The sequence below is a fragment of the Penaeus monodon genome, chromosome 16 (genome assembly GCF_015228065.2).
Source record: "Penaeus monodon isolate SGIC_2016 chromosome 16, NSTDA_Pmon_1, whole genome shotgun sequence".
NCBI lineage: Eukaryota > Metazoa > Arthropoda > Malacostraca > Decapoda > Penaeidae > Penaeus > Penaeus monodon.
Window position 1 is genome coordinate 44952939 of NC_051401.1, and position 7500 is coordinate 44960438.

Here is a 7500-nt window from a genome sequence, read left to right on the forward strand (position 1 = left end):
TAAAAGAACTGTTTGTTTACCCTTTATGTTTTAACCCATTCTTTTCTCAATTGGTCTCACTTTTCTAGTATTTGAATGTTGTATCTATCCTTTCGTTACAGACAGTATGTAATTTACATCTCTTTCATTTTACCTTAGTTCCACGTCCGATTTTATGGTTTCTTATTGCATGTTTTTCTGTTAGTTTTGTCTTCCAGAGCATTTAACATTGGTAGCCTGGTTGCCCACTGACTACGCGCCCCTGATAACCACGCGACGGGCGATTGTATGGTATCGTTACTGTTTACATTGGTGTAGAGTTTTTAGGGAAAATAAAAGTGAGTGGAATCCCCCAGGCTCCTTCTCACTCGCATCTCACTAGCCTAGGACTATCTCTGCCAGCTTTTAAAACGTTCAACTGTATACGCCGACATATTATTGGTGAAACCAGTATCAGTTAAGAACTGAGGGTGTTTCACAGATTCCATGCCCGCTGACGACAGTTATACCGAACCCTGGTATAGGGAGTAATAGTGCTATCCTGTTTATGAACCCGGTAGTTTATTGTTACCCAGGACAATTATATATATATATGTTTATATATTATATATATATATTATAATAATAATATATTATATATATATATATTATATTATATATTAATATATATATTATATATATATTTTATATATATATATATATATATATATTGTATATATATATTATATATATATGTTATATATATATGTATATATATATGTATATATATATATGTATATATATATATGTATATATATATATATATGTATATATATTATGTATATATTATATATGTATATATAAATCATATATATATATATATATAATATATATATATATGAATATGGGGGCCGCGGTGGCCGAATGGTTAGAACGTCGGACTGTCACGACGGCAATCTGAGTTCGAGGGTTCGAGTCACCGACCGCCGCGTTGTTTCCCTTGGGCAAGGAACTTCACCTCTATTGCCTGCCTAGCCACTGGGTGGCCAAGCCAGCTCAAGTCAGTGCCGGGTAAATTGAGATGGTGACTCAATAAAAACACCGGGCGGAAGGCAATGGCAAACCACCGCTCTAAATTGCTAAGAAAAAATCATGGAAGCCCATGATCGTCAAGGCCGCGGTGGCCGAATGGTTAGAGCGTCGGACTCAAGACTGTCACGACGGCAATCTGAATTCGAGGGTTCGAGTCACCGAGCACCGCGTTGTTCCCTTGGGCAAGGAACTTCACCTTGATTGCCTACCTAGCCACTGGGTGGCCAAGCCAGCCCAAGTCAAGCCCGGATAAATAGAGAGAATGATTACCTAAAAGGTACCACCGGTACTCTCCGTGGAAAGGAACTGGGGGCCCTACCACGTACTCACTCCAAGAGCATCACAACATGAAAACTACAATGAAGTATCATGCTGTGACCACGGCGGCTCAGACATGAACCTGCCGTTAAAAGAAGAGATATATGAATATATATATATATATATATATATATATATATATATATATATATATATATATATTATATATGTAAATATATATATATATATATATATATATATATATAATATATGTGTATATATATATATATATCTTCTTCTTTTAACGGTAGGTTCATGTCTGAGCCGCCGTGGTCACAGCATGATACTTAATTGTAGTTTTTCATGTTGTGATGCTCTTGGAGTGAATACGTGGTAGGGTCCCCAGTTCCTTTCCACGGAGAGTGCCGGTGTTACCTTTTAGGTAATCATTCTCTTTATTTATCCGGGCTTTGGGACCAGCACTGACTTGGGCTGGTTTGGCCACCCAGTGGCTAGGTAGGCAATCGAGGTGAAGTTCCTTGCCCAAGGGAACAACGCGCCGGCCGGTGACTCGAACCCTCGAACTCAGATTGCCGTCGTGACAGTCTTGAGTCCGACGCTCTAACCATTCGCCACCGCGGCCCTATATATTATATATATATATGTATATATATATTATATATATATATATATATATTATAATTTATATATGTACACACACACACACACACACACACACACACACACACACACACACACACTATATATATATATATAATATATATATTATATTAATATATATATATATATATATAATATATATATATATATATATATATATATTATTATATATATGTAGATATATATATATTATAATACACGCACACATATATATATATTATAATATATATATATATATATATATATATATATATATATATATATGTATGTGTGTGTGTGTGTTGTGTTACTGTGTGTGTGTGTGTGTTATTGTGTGTGTGTGTGTTACAATATATATATATATATATATATATATAATATATTATATACCATATATATATATATTATATATATATATATATATATTATATATATCATATATATATTATACATTATATATACTATATATATACATATACATATATGTATAGTATTATATATGTATATATATATATGTATATATTTATATATATATGTATATATATTGTATATATATGTATATTTTAAGTATATATATATTTGTTTTATATTATAATTATATATATATAAATATTTATATAAAATTATATATATTATATATTTTTATTTTAATGTTTTTATTAATTATTTTTTCTTAATATTTTTAATTATATAATAGTATTTTATTTTGTATTTTATTTGTTTATTAAATGAATTATTTAATAAATAAATTATATATATTTATTATTAATTATATATATGTTTATAATATATTTTTAAAATTATTGAATAATATATATATTATAAATATATAATTATATATATTATATTATAAATTTTTAATATATATTATATATTTTATAGATATTTGATATTATATATATTTCTATATATTTATATATATTTTTTGAAATATAATTTTATATATATATTATAATATATATGAATTATATTTATATTTTTTATATAATATATATATATATATTTTTTATTTAAATAATTATTTTTTAAAAATATTTTTTTAAAAAATATATATTTAAAAATATAATAAATATTTATATATATAAATATATATTTTAATATATAAAAAACACCACCCACATACACCACACTCCCCCAACTCACACACACACACCACACACCACACCCACACACACACCACAACACACCACCCCCTCACATCAACCAAAAACCCACACAAAACCCACACACACACCCATACCACACACACACTGCGCACATGCTACAACATATCACACAAAAAAAAACGCACGCAACAAGGTATTGAACACCCCTTTACCTGATGAAGGACCCGATGTTTTTAGTACGACACCCTTCCTCAAAAAGGGAGGGCGCTTGAGTCCCGAAAAACGACCAGTTTCCTTTTTGGGACAGCAGGAAACGTCGCCCCCCAAGCCGACAGGAACCCCCCCGATGCTGGCCCACAACCCAAGGCTGGGGAAATATCATGGAGGAAACAATTCTGTACTTTTCAGAAAGAAAAACTCTCCGCGGGGGATATTTTTTGTTTTGGGTCCCACGCGTTTGCGTGGCCGGGGGGCGATGAAAACCTGTTTTTCGCCAAAAGGGGGGGAAGGGGGGGCAGCCCCCATTTAGGGGGGTTGACTAGGGGGGGGGGGGAGGAGGTATAAGTGGAATCGTCAAGAAAAATTTTCCCGGGAAATTGTAGTGCTAAAGGAATGACAATCTTTTTGGTTTGACCTCTTCTTTTTTAACTGTGTACTGATTCTACAGACACGCACCTTCCGCCAATTTGTGGAATAACCAATAGAAACAAAGGGAAACGTCACGAGGGGAAACAAAAAGGGTCATGATTAAAAGTTTTCGTCGATACGGGTCCGAGGCACCTTGGCGGCCCCTGAGAGGGCGAAAAAGCTAACCTCCCTTAAAGGGCGATCACACCCAATCGTCGGTGAACCCACTTTTGGGGCTTCTTTTTTAAATACGAGGCCATATCAATACCCTTAGTTTTTGACCTAAATTTTCCAAGTCGATAGGGGTCGGGCCCCAAAAATTCTCTTTTAAAATACATTTGGAGCCGGCCCCCTATACCTGCGCTTCGAGTTCCCGAGGGGCGGGGGAAATTTCCAGGTATAATGTCCCGAGCTGAGACATGGGGGGAACAGTGGGGGCCGGCGGGAAAATCCTTTGCAGGACTCAACGGGCGAGCGCGTGAGCAAGCATGGGGGCAGTAGTGAGGAAGGGGCAGTGAAAAGTGAGGTCCCACGGGTGAACCTTTCCCGGCCCTTTTGACATATGGCTTGAGGATGTGATAGGGCCCGTGTACGGGCCAAGCGCGCCGTGCGGAAAAACATGATTTAAAAAAAAAAAAAAAGGAAAAATATTTAACAATTTTTCTTTCTGTACCATATCGATGCGGTGTTTTAAGAATACTTGCACAGTTTTCCCTTTTCGGGGGTTTGTCCAGAGGCACAAGTGTTGTATATTGAAAATTTTCAAGGGAAAGTTATTTTCGGCCGATCGACTTTTATTGCTTTCGTATTACAATTAGGCTAAGGTTTTTTCAGCGCCCTTTTAGGGATTTCATGTCCCAGGAAATTTTAGTTTCTCGGGTCAGTCTAAAGCTCGCGCCCCCCCGCCTCTTTTGAGGTCTCGTTGGTTTTGGGTAAGGTCGCACCCCTGCAAAAAGCATTTTTTACAGCCCCTCTTAAAATTTTATTTTTGAATAAAAAAAGACAGAAAAATAAAAAAAATTAAAAATAATTTATACTATGCCTGTAATGGATAAGCACCCTCTGTAAAGCAGCGCGCGCGCCCTTTCCCCCATACCCTGACACCCACACACAAATACTAACCACCACTGCACACCCACACACACACACACACACAACACCCAACACACACACACACACACACACCCACACAATAAAATATATATTTATATATAATATAAAATATTTATTTTAATATTAATTTTTATTGGGTTACGTAATAGATCAAAGAAAAAAGAAAGAAAAATTAAGAGACGTTAAAAAAAAAAAAAAAAAGACAAAACAAACCACCCATTTTTTTAGCTGCCATACATCTACAACCGCCCTGGCGTTTTATTTTTCTGGAGTTCGTATCAAACCCCTAACATGTGTTTTGTTTGCGTGTCCCTGCTGCGTGTGTTGTGTGTGGTTTTTGTGTGCTTGGTGGCTTGGCCACTGGGGGGCCAGCCCCCAGTCATGTTGGGCCCAACCGGGTAAAATGAGAAATGATTTCCTAAAAGGCCACCGGGACTTCCGTGAAAGACTGGGGCCCACCACGTACCACTCCAAAGCACAAACAGAAAACTACAATTATTTTCAGCTGTGACACGGGGCTCAAAAATGAAAACCCCCACCGTTAAAAAAAAATATATATATTATTTTAATTTTTAATATATATAAATATATTTTAAAATTATATTTTATAATATTTATTATATAAAATTTTTATATATTTTGGGGGGGGGGGCTTAACAGCCCTTATTTTATAATATAATATTATGAATAATTATTGGGGTGGTTTGTTGTGTGTGTGTGTGTGTGTGGGGTGGTGGGAAAGCGAGCGCGCGCACTCACACACAACCTCAACCACACCACACACTCATACCCCCACAACACACCCCACATACACACAACCCCAGATTATATATATATATATATAATATATATATATAAATTAATATATTAAACTTGTTGTGTGTGTGTGGGTTTTTGTGTGGTGTGTGGGGTTTTTGGGGGGTGTGGTTGGGTGCATATGAGTGTGTGTGGTTTTTGTCAGTGTATTACACAAGATTTGTCTTCTTCTTTACCCCAAACCTCGAACCATTAAAGCAATTTTTAAAACAATGATTCAAAACCCCAGTTTTTCCTAAGGGAAAGCTTCTCTTTCCCGATGTTTTTGAAGCAAATGTGGGTTTTGGGGAAAGGGAAATTTTCTTTAGCAATAAATAAAAATAAAAAACAAAATTAAAGAAAAAAATATAATAATAATAATATAATAATAATAATAAAAATAAAGTGAAAGTAGAAACGCAAAAGCTTGACTCAAACAAGCTAGCCCCAAATTGGGAAGCATATTTTTTGTAACAAAAATTAACAGATATAGAAAACTAAAAACAAAGATAAGTAAAAATTACGCATAGAGGACAATAGAAAAAATGAAAAAGGAAAAATTAAAAGAAAAAAAACTGAAAAGCCAATAAAATTGACTGCAAATTGGGAAAAATATCATGAAATTAAGACATGAATTTTTTAATGAGGAGAATTATTATGGGAACAAATTTTTTACTCTCAAAACCGAAAGGGACTCTTTTCAAAAAAACACATCAGCTGGGAAACTTCCCGGTGACTCTTTTTCCCCTCTTTATTCTGTTGGCACTTTCCCTCTCCCCCCTTTTTAACAAAAAGGGTATGGATAAGACATGGAAAAAAAAATCATCATTTATTTTTATAGGGTGACTTTAACTTTTACGCTCAAAGATGATGGGGAAAGGTTTTCTAAAATGTAAAAATTTGTGGACATAGGCATGAAATTTGGTCTCGATAAATTGCTAAAGCAACCCCTTTAAAACAAGGGAAAATAGTGACATTTTCAAAATTAAGTTAAGTATTGATACGAAATAAAATTTGATCGAAAAACCCATAAAAATTTAGGAAAAAACGAAGGAAAAGGGTACAAAATCGTGATGAAAAAAAAATACTGCAGAAAGCATCCGAAAGAAAGGGCAATCCTGAAATAAATTAAACCAAAGAACAAAAAAACAGCAATCAACACTCTTTCAAATTTTTGGTTTCTTAGTTTTAAAGTGATAGACTGAAATTACTAACTCAACAAATGACATCAAAAATTTGGAACAATTTACAGCAACAGAAGTTCATTCTAATCAGACGTAACCCTCGTACGTCCCCAGAAATAAAAGGGGGTAGGGGATGATCAGTTGGGGTTATCGTCAAAAAAAACGATTGGCCTTTCAAACTTTGTCTAACCCAAAGATTGGGTGCTTTAATTAGTTAGAGTACAAAAACTCTAAAGGTTTTCACTCAATTAAGGAAACAAATAAATTTTTTCGGAAATTGGTACGAAGCGAAAACTCGAAAAAATTTTTGCCAAAGGCTGCTAAACATAAAAAAAAAAAAGGGAAAAGGGCGGGCAAGAAAACTTTAAATTTGGGGGCATGAAAAAACCTCCCCCCGGACGTTTTTCAATGAGCAAAAACCCCTGTGAGTGAAAAAGCGACCCCCCAGTGCTTAGAACTCTGGACTTAAAGGGGAAACAAGGTTTTTTTCTTGGCCCAAAATCAAAGTTTTTTTCCAAACATCACAAATCTTTCACAAAGGCCGACCCCCAAAATTAGTTTTTTGAAAACAAAGGTTTAGACAATGAACCCTTGTACTTTTGCTCAAAATTAACACTGAAAGAGTAAAAAAATCGCACGACGAGGGGGAAATACCGCATGGAAAAACTCAAACACTTTTTCGGGAAAACGTAATGGGACAAACCCAT